At 41.5% G+C, this 16039-nt stretch overlaps 1 protein-coding gene across 7 annotated transcripts in view; it reads right to left on the bottom strand.

Moving 5' to 3' along the window:
• LOC120895354 overlaps window positions 1-16039 on the bottom strand; it is a 34762-nt gene that overhangs the window by 13537 nt on the left and 5186 nt on the right. The window contains exon 1 of one of the 7 annotated variants that reach the window (XM_040298647.1): window positions 290-411. The exons of the other annotated variants lie outside the window; for them this stretch is intronic. The gene's annotated coding sequence lies outside the window, so the exon portion shown is untranslated. Of the gene's footprint in view, window positions 1-289; window positions 412-16039 lie in introns of those variants that run through there. 7 annotated transcript variants of the gene reach the window in all.

Genomic DNA, 16039 nt, shown 5'->3' with positions numbered 1-16039 from the left:
CAATCAACACACGCACACGTACACGCACGGCTTCTAGCGCCATGATGATGGGCGCCTTCATTAAAATTGCATGTCACCATTTTTCAACTCAAACTGACCTTTACCGCGAAAGAGACGTCGGAAAGGTGGATGCTAATCCCACCGAAAAGGTGAACCACCATTGTATCATTATTCATTTCACTTTGGTAAAGGTAAAAGCTATAATTATGAAAAACAATTTGAAAACACCGAAATTTGTTTCCACGCATGTCACACTAGCTCTTACGTTTTGTTGCATTTATTCACTTACTTTACGGGATGTTTTTTTCGTACGAAACTAACACTTTGACACTAAGCCACCAGAAGCAAAACACAAAGGCCTTAAAAGTTTCAAAACACACTAGCACTACCTGTGGATCTTCATCGTTGCCACTCACCAACCAAACTAACCGACAGCAGTGCGGAAAACACCTTCTTTAAATACTGTACCCAGGTGATAGCCCCGTTTTGTGAATTGTCCCCCCGTCTACCTTCACTGATAATTGAGGAAGGCTGTTGAGCTGAGGAGGGAATGGAGGTTTGCTTGCCTTTCGATGAATAATATTTGCGTGAGCTATAAACATCATGTGTCCCGCTGGGGAGGAGAAAAACAGAACCAACGGACCACAGCGTATGCCGTGCGAAGCACAGGTGTCTCCCATTCGAACGACGAGGCGGGGAAGAATGGATGTGTGTTGTATTTTTGGTACTTTCTCACCTCTTTTTATGGTGTTAAAAGTGTGTGTCCTTACGGTTGACTATGACAGGATATTTTTAGATTAATTGATATCTAAACTTTTACTGCCTAAATGCGACAGGTTCCAAAACGAAGTTGTTTGACTTAATCACTATATTCGTGGCCGGTGTGTTTCTGTATTTCATGCTAAATTTGATCATTCAAAAATATAACAATTTGAACCAGTTTCAATTCAATTCATTTCAATTGAAATATTTTTACGAAGAGACTATTAAGAGAGAATTTAATCATCAACAGTAAAGTATTATGATAGTATTTTACCAACATTTTAATCCTAATTGCCACTGAATTCTATGCGTACACCAAAATATCATCATAAAAGGTAGAAACGTTTCGGCAACCATCTAATAAATGGAACAACAAATTTTCGCCCAAAATTGTTCACGCAACAGATGGTTTATATAAAAAAAAGAATTTAAAGAGAAGAGAAAAACAAATGTGCGCTATTTTTAACCAGTCAGTGAAAGCTAGTGAAAGCCACCGTAACATAAGGTAAAGTTTTTAGTACACCACCAGCACTAGACAGAAAATTAATATAAAATGTTAAGCAGCTTTACGCAAACAAATGGGACTGGAATTGAAAAAAAAAACCTAGCCAAAAGTAGTATCGCCACCATTGCACGATCACCATGAGTTTCCTTGTGCGTCAATGTTGGCACCGTTGGTTGGCATTATTTTGTCGCCCCCAACGACCCATGTTGCTGATCCCATTGATGGATCGATCCGGTGGACAACACGGACCAGCGAAGGTGTAAATTGCTAAAGCGTACACGCCGTCCAGTCTATATGCACTCCTGCTGAGGGGCGAGGGTAGTTGAAAAAAGTGCGATACAATACCAAGCGGTGGTTCGATCGGTCGAGGATCCAGCACCACTGCACCAGATGTGTTTATCTCGTGTCGAAACTATTTTGATCTTTAGGTGCAAATTGAATTATTGATGGACTATTTCACAAGCCCTTTTTTGCTATTTTTTTACAATATCAAAGCAATTGCCTGCATTATGTTCCATTTGCAATCAATGAGCATTTAAGGTTCATGTTCTGTTCGACAGCAACATAACGCTAAGTAGACTAGCGTATGATAGTGGTATTATGTCGAACGATAGAAAAGCCTTATTGACCTACACTACCATAATGTACAATTTAAGTTCAACAATAGTTGCATTGGTGCAATTTGCAGCTGCATGCACGGTGATGCGGATTTACGGTTTTTACAAAAGCTTGCTGACACCATTCTCTTGCTGTGAATTTGTCCGATAAAATAGTCCTTGTATCAGTGTAGATTGAACCATCGCGATCAATAGTGAATCTGTGCTACACTGCCCTTCGGTATTCGATTTCCTTGGAAAAGTGGTAAAGTAATTTAGAAACTCATCCTTAAACGGAAAGTACAACCTATTTTCTCCACTGGCATCTTCAGCCAGGCGCTTTGTGGTAGAGAAAACAGTTCATTGCGTGTAGCTTGATTGGTTGCTAACATTTTGTGCACAAAACAAAACAAAAACTAAACAGACCCAGATAAGTTTCTTCTAGGTTAAACATTGGAAGTAATGCAGGGATCGGTTACGAAGAATTGGAAAGTATTTTAGGTCACTCGGTGATGAAAATTGTTCACAAGTGGTTTCGGGAGGATACCACAGCACAATTCAGTCTGGGTTTAGATGCATTTTAAAGCAGAATCAATACACTTAACGCAGTTCAAAGTTGAGCACTCAGTGAACAAGATATGTTATAGTGCAATTATGATGATTTTTACATTTTCTTTTCGTGTGCATTATCTAGCAACTCCTTATAACATGATTTTTCGAGAAATTGTTAAAAAATAGCTAAAATTTACATATTGCTCATTCACCTTAAGATTCTTTATTAAATCACTTTCACTAATAAATATCACATGAATCAAGTACAGTGGAAGCTTTTATCCATATTCCGCTTACTTCTTAATTGGTCGGAAATCGTTTCGCGACGGAAATAGTGCTTCCGGTGGCAATGTTTCGGATATTGAAATTACAAATTCGGTTCGCTACTATATCGATCACCATTTTGAGTCTTCTTTAATCCAATTCTGGGTAGCGATGAAGACGCCAAATATAGTAGGAATCGTCGCGCTTCGGAAGTTTTCGTGTTGTACGAGGGAAACATGTTGCATCAGTCGGATAGTAATAGGTTCGTAACAGGATTGAGACAAAAGTAACATTTTAAGGCTTAAAATAATTCGATATGAACAAAGATATTCTTAGATTCAGTAGTTGTTCAACAGTTCCATGAACTAGCTATGAATTAAATTTTCTATTACGCTGTTCTGCTAAAACTTTTCCATGTGTTATTACAAAACAACAACAACTTTTCAACAATTTTTTCTATCAATTTTGCAACTGGATTCCTCTGCATGTGTAAAAAAGACTGGCACGCCTTTGAAGATAGACAAAAATGGGCAAACGAAGGGAGCAACGACGACACTGCAAACGTCCTAAATTGCTCACTTCCGGAAGAGAAACAGTACCGCGCGGTAGCAAACATGATCGTTTCCATTCATAGTATGGTAACGGCGTGGTAAATGGACACGAGGGAAAACTACACCAGCGAACTTTGACTGCGAAATAGTATCAGGAAAAAAACACAGAAACAAACATTGCCTCAACAACGATTCCTGCCAACCTCTTTCTGCTGTGAAAGTGCAATGTACGCGGGAAGGGGAAAGTAAAAATAAATTGTCATGATTATTGTGTTACTTATCGTAAACAATGCGGAGTAAAGTGATTCTCGAGCAAACGGGACCGTTCGCGAAGCTATTCTCGCCAAGGCTGTAGGTAGGACAAAGTTTGTGTTCGCAAAAAGGGAAAATGCACGAGCGAAGTGCAGGGCTAGCTCGGCAAAGGGTGATGGAAAACGTATCCGTGTAAGCCAGTGTAGTTCGTTCTTGATTGGTCTCTTTTTGCCACCGAACTACAAACGACCTGTTGATATCGCTCGCTTCCCGTCATCGAGATGTAATAGTTGTGGCTCGTTAACTACACAATGGACAAACGGTGACAACCACGCTGTTGTTTGTGCATTGGCGATTGCATGTAAAGTCATGGTAAGCAGGACCTACTTCGGGAGATGAGGGAAAATTAATTTTCCCTGCGGCCGGTTTGACTCGTAACAAATTAGGCTATGAGCTGCTGGTCCCTTCGCTTTCTCCACCGCTCCCCGCGCGCAGTGGCACGCGGTCTAAATAAACAATCGTTTTATCATCTCGCCGTGGAAAAATTCATGCTGCTCCGGATTCCTTCAGCCAGCTGACGGTGTGAATTCAAAGTACGATTAACTACCGTTTGGTTTACCATTTACCAGCAACCGAGCGCCATAATTTATACAATGCGGCTCCCACGAATCTGCCCACAGCCGAACGGGATTCCACCCGGAACCGTCACGCTGGTTGCTGTTGCTGCGACGTCTCGGAGATGGAAAAGATTAATTCATTCGGTATCGGTGAGCCCGCGCTGGATGGGCGAAGGAATTTGTGCCGGTGTCTTCGATGTCTCGTGCCACAGGACAATCCACTGGTGGATTACTTTCGACCACTGTCTGCGTTTGGGGTGCTATTGATTTTTGCTCTATCATTTACAGACAGGGTAATTCGTACAGCTTCACTAAATGGAGCTTAGCAGGGTAATGAATATTCAATGGGGGTGATATAATACGACCGTGGGACAAGGAAGTATACTCTACCAAGGATGTTTTGTACACTGTACATCGTTTGTGAAGTGAAAATTAAAATTATTTCAAGAAAACAATGGCTTACATCGCTTGTAACCGTCCCAAAAGTCCAAAAGTTGAACATGGAGTAAAAATATTAAATTTCATTACAAGCAAAGGTATAAGCAAAATATCAAACAAACAGAAAAAAAACAGAGCTGCGGCTTTATTGATAATTAATGAGGATTTGCGAAGCCTTCACTTCCCTGTTTTCGCACCGAAAAAATGCGTCGGTGATCTGGTCGGATTCGGTCGGATTAATTGGTGTGTATAAAGCGATTCTTGGATTGTGGTAATGAGTCAACGCTACCAGGATCAGATTTGGTGGTTTACTACGTGGGGTGTTTGGTGTAATTACTTTAACCTGTTCGAGCAGCAGGGATTCAGTTATATTTACAATATAATCTGAATTTAAACATTGCTTCTAATTATTAGATTATGAATCATTTGGTAATGGTATAGAGGGATTAAAATTGTTTAAAATTATAGTAAAATAAGATTCATCGTCGTGAGTGATTAAAAAATACTGAAAACACGAAAAATAGACTAAATGTGTGTCGAAAAAGACATTTTTTACGATACATATTTAGTACATTGAAACACAGAAGGGTGCACAATTTATTGATTTTCTACTGCCAACCCATGTCAATTTGAAGTGGAAGTACAAAGTTTTGAAACCGATAATGACCCAAAAAATTATTGAAAATACTCCGATGCAGGTATACATAAATCTTACAAGTGTTTATTGCAAATTGGACGAATCAGGTGCGTCGGAACATTTTAGGAACGAATGTTGGAGTATAAAATATACAAATAGATATTCGTTTAACTAGCAGATATATATCAAGAAGAATATACAGACATTTTAGAGAGTAAAATATTTAGCAAATTTTGTTCACACATTTGTTAGCTTTACTTAAAAAAAAGGAATTACATCCTTTGACGATCTCTTACTGTTGTTAAATAATTAAAAAAACACAGCTTTTGTTTGTCTTTGCAAAATGCAATACTTTTTGGTTAAATTTGACTAATATGATACCACAAAATATTCCACTACTGCTTTCTATATGATAAGGTGTACATTTTAAGAAAAATTTCATTGTTAAGCTTCATTATACTATCTATAAACACTCTTACCTACGATTGTACCTACTTCTCGTGGTACTCATCTCAGCTCTTCGATCCAATAAATCGTAAAACCAATTACAGCCAGCCATTTCAATGCAAAGCAATGTTACGCCAAAGGCACAACCAATTCAATGTACGGGCACTAGAACGCAGCAATCTCCATCTCGAACTCGAGCCGGTTGAAGAAGACGGTACCGGAGCTTTGGTGGAAGACCAACGGTTGCGTGAAGCTCGCGCTTGACGCAATTCAATTACAAACAATCATTGCGAAAGGAATGATTCCACGCACAGTCCAGTGAAGAATGCGGGCAGTTGAATGTGTTCCTAGCGTGGTATTATTTCTGCTCATCCCGCAGCCTCAAATACCACGGGGAAATTCCTTTGCAGCCAGAGTCAGAGTCTTCCAACACAAGCGGAATGTTCCCCGCCGAATGGGCAATCTAATTCTTGGAGCTGTTCCACGTGAGAAGCTTTAAAAATGTATGGATCAGGGTAATTCTTGCTAATAAAGCTATCTGCTTCGTAACAAGCATCGCTTCATGGTTGGGAGCCAAATTTGCTGCAAGAAAAAAAGTGGTTGCTATCGTTCCCAGTCAGGAGAAAAAAAAGTATGATTGAATGAAAACTAAATCTGTATTTATAAGCATTTAATGAGCACGAATCATTCGATGCTTCGCCATATTCTGTTCGTTCGAAGAAAAAAAGCGAAAGAAGTTCACTTACACTCAAATGCTTATGCTGTGCCGATTTTTCGACCCAGTGAACATTTCGCGAACGTTGACAATTCGGATTACACGCGGCGATGATATTCGAGGAAATATGGCGAAACTCAATAAATCCAGCGGGCGGTAAAAATTCGAATGCGCATTTCGCCTGTTTGCAGACAATTAGTAAACATGCTCCAGCAACGGAAGGAAAAGGAGGAAACAATTGGCAACAATCGAATCGGTTTCCAAAGCGATTCCGCACCGTATAAGCGGTATACCAAATGCGCACTGGCAGAGCGCGGGGATGCGTGCCAAAAAGGCAGCCCCAAGCGGGTGGCATGCTCGGCCTGTTCGTTTCCCACAGGAATCGGCAAAGTTGTTTACCTTTTCTAAGGGTGGAAACGGGAAGGAGGAAGCGACTTTTCGTTTGCCCAAACTGCTAAGAGCTTGTTGACAGTTGGCTGTAAATGAAATTAATCAGTTTTAATCTCTTTGATGATGGTTGGCGTAATGGCGCTGATGAGCGCTGGGATGAGGAAGGATGGTTTTCCGTTACCCTTTTTTTCCATTTTTTGAGGGGGTAAATGAGACTTGACTTTGTAGCCGTTACCGGTTGGTGGGTGTCCCTCGTTTTGATAGATGGTAGGGAACAAGGGGGTAATATCAACGCTTTCAAGAATATGAACATTTGGCCAGAAGTTTGAGAGGTCGTTTTATTCACTTGCTCGGTTTCCTCGCCTGATGATGCTTTGCACTTGACTGGTTGATAATAAAGGATGTGTTAATGAATTCATTACCAAATATTGTTTCGGTAAGTTTTATTTTCAAAAGATAGGAAATGACTTTTGAGAGCTACTGAAGTGGTGCTTGATACTGAAGATACGAAAGTTGAACAAACTATGCATAAGAAAAATTGAATGGAACTTTTTGTCTCTTTGATGTCTAGGTGTGTCTGCTCATCTACATTATTGTTAACGCACTTATTTAATAATCAACGTGTCGGTTCCCCTCACGTTGTAATGCATTTCTCCTCTGCTGCCTATTTCCTAAGTGCTTTTAGCTCGAGAGAGCGTTCAACCACAGCGTTCACCCACAGATGGCCGGTTTAGATGGTTTCCCAAAACTCGTACGATAGTGCGTTTACGATCTTTCGGGGCAATATCACGCGTGGCGTACCAGATAACTCCGCGTCCGCGCCCAGCAAAACACGCTCGATAAGCGTTTATGTCATCGTTATGGAACGCGTTCGACATGTATGTGCCCGTGGAATAGAAAATAAACCAAACAAAAACAATTCACGTGACAATCGAGGGCAATTCCCGCGATCCTTCCTTCACAGACACACGCGCTCCCACACAAGCATTACAGCCGCGTTATCGGTGGTTTTTATTAATTAGATCATAGGCAATCGTGCGCACTTTGCCGCTTGGTTGACAGTTGGTCATTAAGGCGTTAACGGAACTTTGCCGAAAATAGCACCGAGAGTGAATACTGTTCGATAAATCATAATCGCCCACGGAGAAGCCCAGACAGCGCCAATGGAGGATACGGACTGCTTATCAGTCTGAATCAGCGAGAGTGTGGGTTGCTTGGTGTAGTAAGTGGTTTCGGAAAGACTGGCGGATCGGATTGTCTGGTTTTATCTCTAGATTAGGGTATTTAGATTTGTTTTTAAATCCTCGCACATATGTCTTAATGGAAACAGTAACGCAAACAGTTACTGTAGACAGATTAAAAATGTTCAATTTCGTTCGATACAGTAACAATCCATATGTTGTTACTATCGTTGGTAGATATACATTTTTCTCACAGTGAAATCAGTTTATAATTAGATTTGTAATTGAATTTAAATGAAAGGAAGTCGTTGTGTCAATTTGCTGTATAAAAGCACGTTATTGGGCGTGTTATTCGATCTCTGTTCTGCTTATTTATACAGTTCATGCACTTACAAATCGTGCCATCGAGTCGATATAAATTAATGCTCATGCTAATTTTATTCATTTAAACGAAGTCATATAAAAATAGGCAATTCAAGCTGTGGGATTTTTCACAATTTTCCCTATCTAAATTAAATTGCCTGTTACTATTGAACCTGTTAAATTGCCTGGTTCAATTGATGGGCGAAATGCGTTGTGAAGTAATCCCACGAACATCCAACGACTCTCACATTCCTCGAATACGTTATAATTAAGAAAAAGCTAGATTAAAGATTTTCGTTTTGTTCGTTTGTTTAGATCTATTTGGTCTATCTATTTACCGTCTATCTTTATAGATACTTTGGGGAAACAAATTATTGGCATTCACAAACCTGTTTATTTATCCACAAACAATTGGCATTTGGAGAGTAGCTTAGAAATGAATAAATATATAAATTTTCGACATTCGACGAATTTAACGCTGCTATCGCGTTACATTCACACCACCTAAACCACCATCGACTGGCCGATTATTAAATCATACCGTGGCCGAAAAGCGGAACGCAAACAGCAAACAGAGATGTTGGACGCGGTATTTCCAATAAATCCGAAAACTTCCCTCGCATTTGCAGTAAATAAAAAGGAGAGCCAATGAGAAATGCAAAGAATAGGACACCAAAAACCCAGTCTCCAGAAAGCTGATTTATTTACACCATCCAGCTGTATCGCGTTCCTGGAATTGATGAAAATCGTTGCAAAAGAATTAAGCACAGTTTAGCGTGCATGAACGAGCCGGAACGGTCCAATTCACATCGCAGCGACCGAGAGGTGGCTGTACAAGCGGGCGGGAGCTCAAGTTTATCCCCCCCCGATCGGTAAAGTGGTTGGGATGAGATGTTCCCTGCGGGAAGTGTGCCTTTGCCGCCACAATCTCAATCGACCGGAGACAGACAAAACGATTCGGAACGCTAAACCGCATCCCGGATGTTAATTTTGCCTTCGGTTGCGAGCTTACGAGGGAGGAACGGGATGTGTTTTCGGTTTGCGTAAGCGGCAACTTGTTGGAATGTGACAGCGGTATAGAATCTTCTAGCACTTACTGTCATATTTCTGTGGTGAAGGTACAGCTCTTTGTTGCACGAGAAAGTTGTACGGGCGAAAGTCTATGCACAGTTGTGTGTTTCAGAAGAAAAGCCTTTTCCTTGACCGCCTAATCGGGTTTGATTGCGTTGAGTTGGCTCGTGGTGGAGCCTTAAATTATAATTGGTTTGCCGAACGGTCGATGTTCGGACGACCTCTCTTACTTAGCACTAATTGAGAGCATGGACGAAACGGAAAAGTCCAAAGTCCCACGCTCGGGGGGTGATTTGCATTCCCAAACCATTCCACAAGTGGCCACCCAATTTACTGCCTGGAAACGACATTTCGCGCTGTAATCCTCTTGCAAGGCTTTCATTATTTTGTCCGCATGCAAATAATGGACAATGCCCTTATTACTACCAATTTAACAACGTATATGATGCCTCACTGCCTCCTTACAAAACGTGTCCATTCAGCCGTAAGGCAGAAGCAGCAGTAACGATCTGTCTAGCGCCAAACTTTACTTCCCACACGCGCTTCCCATACGCTGCACGAGTTGTATTCGCGAATTGTCACGGCTTTGCACACATACTTATCAGACTAACCGATTGAAGCGGTACGTGTTGGCAAGCAACGAATTTAACTGCCTGAGCCGAAGCCACCAAGTTTTGCTTATTATATGTGGCATTACCTCGAACCCGTCTAATCTATGCGCAAACCTTTCGGGAAAGTGAAAGCACTCAACACGGCGGCTGTTGCTGAACGTCCAAACAAACACGCACGCACACAATAAAGCGATTTGCTTCGGGAAGGGTTTTGTAAGGGCAGCAGGCAGGGGCAAAAAGGGAGAAGCAGGCAGTCTGAGGTTGAAGTCACATAATTATGTATAATTCCTTGCCGCTCAAGCACGTCATCGTCCCGCTGAGCAGTCAGTTGGGGCGATATTGATTGAATGGTTTTTAGCACAAAAGGGAGCATGTTTCAGACAAAAGTGTGTCACCATTAGTACCGGGGGTGCTTACTTCTAATAGCGAATGCTAGGAAGGCGCTACTGGAATGGGAAGCTGGATTCATTCATGCATGTGTGGCACACACCATCGAAGGCGACAGACCGTGACTTGACGGAATCATTAGAAATGAGAAAGAAAAGCATTAGGAGGATTAGAGCGAGTGTTCTGATGACATTTATACGTTCTGAAGAATGAAGCTAACTACTTTAACATTATGAACAATAAGACGGTTTGTAAATGTTGGGAAGTAAATTCTAGTTATTATCTCATTATATATTCTTAACCTTTTCATTACAAAATGTTTCACTATCGCTCAAAGTAAGCCAAATACTGTCCACGAGCTTGCGAACTAATCCCTTGCGTAATGATATAAAATATTCCACGAATGCACAAGGGAATGGATGCAATTGAAATGTACCTTCATTTTCCCTTACCACTACACACATCCTTTAGTGTAAGGGTACCACCCATGTAGAAGAAAATGCAATGTTTATCTACAATATCCTATCAGGATGCTCTTTTTGTTCGCATTTAATCTAACAATCCCGCATTCACCTTAACTCCTGCATTCTTCATTTTAGTTGGATGCGTACATTACAGACCAGGTGAATCATATCCACTGCTCTAGCCTCTCTGTTTAATTACTTAGCTCAGCCATGAAGCTTCACGGTCAACGCTGGCGGAGTTGAAACGTGCTTTAACTCGAACAGCACTTATTGACGACAGGATTGAGCGGGAGATGCATCAGCTTTAAGGTACTGATTGTACGTTAGCTGGTTCTAAACATTGAGTAGCAAATCTGAAAAAGAATTGTGTAATTTTCAGATGAATATTTCAACAAACACCGTACATTGTTTTAAAACATTTTAATTTGTAGTACTTTATACAGTACTAACGGTAGTTTGTTTGATGTAGAATAAGCCTATCATATGTTTAGTTACATTTAAAGCTTATTCATCTTCTTACAGCTTACGGTTCTTTTTTAACACAATTTAAAATTCCCAGATTGATGATTAAAGTTTCATAAACTTTTTCTTTTACACATCATAAAACATGTAACCAATAAAGGAACAATAACTGTTAAAACTTTGCCACGGAGCAATAAACAGTGAAACAAGAACATAATGTACTAAGGATGGAAAAATGTGTTGAAAAATACCTCCTTGATATGACAACTCCTGCCACAACTCCAACACGTGCTTTGTCTATTACCCGTACCAGTCCATCCCATACCGCCTAATGCACGTGCGAAAGTTTACAAAATATTACAATTCAATCAATTTTGCTTCCCCGGCGAGAGAATAGACAGCCGGTGAAGCCGGTTGCACACCGGAACGGCACATCCGACTCAATAACCTCCCGCCGGGCCCAAACCTGCAGCGTAACAGGATAACATAAATGTTTAAAAATCAAAACACTAGAACAAACGCGAACACCATCAGCGTGTGAACACGCCAACCTGCTGCCGCTTGGAAAATGAAGTCTCCGGGCGGTGATAAAAATATAGAATTGTGTAAAAATACAGCAAAACAAAGACGTCCTAAAAGCAATTCACGGAACCATGCAGAACCATCCTGGGTTGTGGAAATATCCTGCAGGATGTCTGGCTGTTCGTTCCATTCACGATGCAGCGTCTTCGTCTTTCCTGCCGAAGATGCACTCGCTTTCTTCATTGCTTGGTAAGCAAAGATACGGAAAGATCGAGCAAAAAACTTCCCTAGCAAGTAGAGAGTTCCAGTGAATGAGCTTATTGGATCTGCAGGGCAAATCGTGTGCAACAGTTGTGATGGAAAGAGTCTTTGTAGATGTGTGTGTGTGTGTGTGTGTGTGGGAGCAATCTTTCTAGAGCTGTTACAAGGGGTACGGTGTGAAACAATCCTTCTCGTCCTATCGGCACGTCAGCGAAGAGGTCAATGATGGAGAAAAGACGCATTTCAAAACGATACAAAGTGGTAAGGTTAATAAAGCTTAGTTAGGTGGGATTTTTCTCGGGTTAAATGCCCTTTTCTCGAAAAGGCCTCCCACCGGACGGCTGAGGAAGCGACGACGCAGAAAACTACTCATCTTGAGCAGACAACCGGTACCGGAATGCGATCCTGGGGCTGGGCGGTCGCTCACAGCCGTGAGCCGCATTTTATCATCGGCTTCACCGTCCACTGGTCAGACGAGCTGTTCTGTCGTAATCTTGAGCTTAGCACGATACTTGGAAGATGCCCGTACTGGTCGAGGCTGTGCGAGGCGCCGGAAATAAGGCGCACACACACAGGAGATAAATAATAATAACAACTTTATCTGGTCGTTTCGGCACGAAGCAAGCATCTAGCACTACAGTGGACGTGCGATTTTGCTCACGCTCCCCGAGCCGTGTGGTTCAACGGTTGGGGCGACTTCTTGACTGTTTGGAACGGTCAACCGTGCACCAAGAAGTCGGTGACTCGTCGGTGTGAAGGTGAACCGGAAAATTTGATTAATCTACTGCTCGCCGGGCGGGTTCCGGACAGCCGGGAAGCAGCTTATACCGCTGTGACTTACGCAAAAGTTCTATTTTAATCCCCACTCACCTCGACTCTGCTGGAAAGTGGAAAGCCGGGAAATGCTTTAAGCAAGCCCGAACTGCTGTTGCTGCTTCAACAATATTTCAACCACTTCGGCTGCAAGCTGTTGTTTTTGTGCGATCTGTTTTTGTGTGATCTTAAATTTCCACGAATTTTTGAATCGCACAACGAACGTTTGAAGTTACTCCCGACCGCAAGCAAACCATAATTCAATTACACCTCCCGAAAAGAAACACAAACCACCTGCCTCGGTTAGCCACACAAGCAGCAACCGCAGCTACGGTGCCGCGGTGGTGATGGCCACTTTGCCTGTCCTTCGTCCATTTGCAGCGGCGGGGGCAATTTTCCGTCGGCTGAACGAGAAGCGAATAAAATGGCACAATCGGAGATGCCGATCTACTTTGCGCGATTATCTGCCAGGTTCGTTTTGGGGTGGGTGAGTATTGCGAATGAAAAGAATAGAAAATGGTTGAAAATCAGCGTACTAGCGAATGAGGGGAGAGTAAGATGCAGGAAATTTAAACAGAAATTGTTTTGAGGGAAGAGAAATTCGCATACTAATGGTATCTGTGTTACTGGCCACGGGTACCTCGTTTGCATTTGACAATATCGGATTAATGTTAAATTCGTTACGGCTCGCAAGACATCCAGGGCAAAACACACCGTTGCTTAACAGTCCGGTAACGGTCACTTGTTGCTGTAAGTCTAGGTTTCCACCCGGTGTTGCTGTACTTCACAAGTGAATGGGGATTTTATTTTGTAAAAGACGAAGTCCTGTATGGACGTGAATGGACATGTGTGTAGAGATAAGAAAATAATAAGATTCTTAATACACACTAATGGGATATAAAAAAAGGTTTAAGAAAGAATGTGAATTTTTATTTACAACATATAAACCTGACATGAACAATGCATGAAAATACTGAAAAATGAATTAAAATAAAATCCAATAATTTATTCGCCTGAAGGTATGCAAATAGTGCACCATCATGTGACCCTTCATTTGAAAAGCCAAACAGAAATAATCATAATAATCATTTTTCTGATGTAATTAATACCGTAATAAAATATGCTAAAATAAAGTAATATATAACCTCAATACTGCTTATCTTCATAGCCCTACGTGTGATAATCTTAAATTATAGCAAATGTACAAAACACTAGGCTTCTCCATCGATGCATGTTAATCCAAGCCATGCGCCTCCATTAGATGGTTTCAAAAACTGCAATAGCTTATCTTTTTTTTTCAACCAATTTTTGCTCTAATGTTAAAATTTGTCATGTTTCTTAATAGTTTCGCGTGCTCTCAAAAATCAATATTCAACAGAAAAACAGCCCCAGATTAATCGTCGGAGATGATTTCGGCAAGTGTCCGACTATTCATTTCAAAGATGTAGCATACTTGTGAAATGAAATTTTCCCTCTTCCAAGTGTAGACTTCATGCGACTGTTGAGTTCATATTCCGGTAAAGTTTTCCTCCAACTAAAATGGGAAAAATATTCCCGCCCCTATTCTACGGGCGTTGCATGCTAACTTTACGGTGCTATACGAAGTGCAGATGCTTTTTAATAATGTTCTGATTCTTTCGCTGTCACGAGGCTACGAAAGGTGCATCCACAATGTCCGTGAGAATTAAACTTGTTTTTTTTCTTCTCACAGTTGCATAGTTGTTTTCGCTTGTGCATTCATTTCCTCCTAGTAATTCACGAAGGCTACTATTCCACCAAGGTTATGAGTACAGCGACAAGGATAAATATGCCAGCGTAAAGAGACATGCTGCAGAACCCTTTATTTTATCGTTTTTGATCTTGTTAAAACGTTGCTTTCGTGGCATTCAGATTAGGGTTGGTTTTTTTAATGCAGTCAGTACCGTTTGTTTGTAGGTAGCTAAGCTGCTCAGTCTTCTTTATGGGTAGGATGGAGGCTACTCCAGCATTAGGTACGCGTACGTTTCATTTATTTAAGGTCGCATTTCAATGCAAGTTCAAACCATTATTATGAAATACCTGTACAAACGAAGAGCTTTTGAATTGAATAAATAAAGCATTCAAACTTCAAATTCTGTTCCTTTATAATTGAATTCTGTTAGTTTTATAATTGAATTTAAAAAAAAACTATACACCCATCAAATATCGAATTCATATCGATATCAATGTGAATCATTCATGATTCCCCGTTAAACGCTTTCTACGAAATACTTAAGAATCTATTAACGTTCGAGCGCATCATCGATTGATCTTAAAATATCCACTTCAAACGTGCGAAAGCCTTCCGTTGCAGCCAAAGACGTAGGACGTTAATCGAAGCGTCAACGAGAAACGGGTGAGCAGAAGCTACCCCCTGCTTCATCCAACCGATTGACCGATTAGAAACTCCCTATTGGATGGTCTTCGATGAAACAGAAACGGAAAAAAAACGAAACAAACCAACGACAACCCGATTATACGCCTTTACCTATGCAAATGGACCATTTTCTTGGTGACCTTTTCACACGGTTCACCGAAAAAGCGATCCATTACCCCAAAAATTTACCAACCGTACTTGTGCGTGTGCACGGACACCTGCACGGCCATCGGTTTAACTCTTTAACAGTCTGCTGGCGGCGACGCAAATTCGCTAACGAACCATTTTAGGGTAAGTGTCACATTTTCAGACCCCACACTCCACTCCCCAGCAGGGCAGGGCACTTTAGCAGTACGGGGCAGGGGCGGGAAATTGAATTGCCGACCAGCTTACGGCAGCAAACTTGTTTACACCGCTGTTGGGATGAAGCCGTGCCGCTGTAGCGCTAACGCTGTAGCGAGCTTCCGCGAAACCATTTCCCATCCGGTGCCCCGAGTAGAGCGATTTTCATCCATCGAGACAGTCCAACATCCCGCAGGAGGTACCCCAGTGTTCGGAAGTATCCAAAGCTTTGGTGTGCTGATTGTGACACCGACGATTAAACTGCCCGGCGGGACCGATTCATTAAACTTTATCGCTGGCTCGAAACTATCTGCCACCACTATCTTTCCGCGTGTAGCGAGTTTATTGGCAAAAATGTTCGATAATTTTCAAGGCGCGCTCGAGCGGAAACGATCGACACCGTGAAGCTAGTACTTTGCATATTTTACACACTTTCTTTTC

The sequence above is a fragment of the Anopheles arabiensis genome, chromosome 2 (genome assembly GCF_016920715.1).
Source record: "Anopheles arabiensis isolate DONGOLA chromosome 2, AaraD3, whole genome shotgun sequence".
In the NCBI taxonomy this organism is placed as follows: Eukaryota; Metazoa; Arthropoda; class Insecta; order Diptera; family Culicidae; genus Anopheles; species Anopheles arabiensis.
The sequence above is the reverse complement of the archived record's forward strand: the minus strand, read 5'-3'. Positions and strand labels throughout refer to the sequence as shown.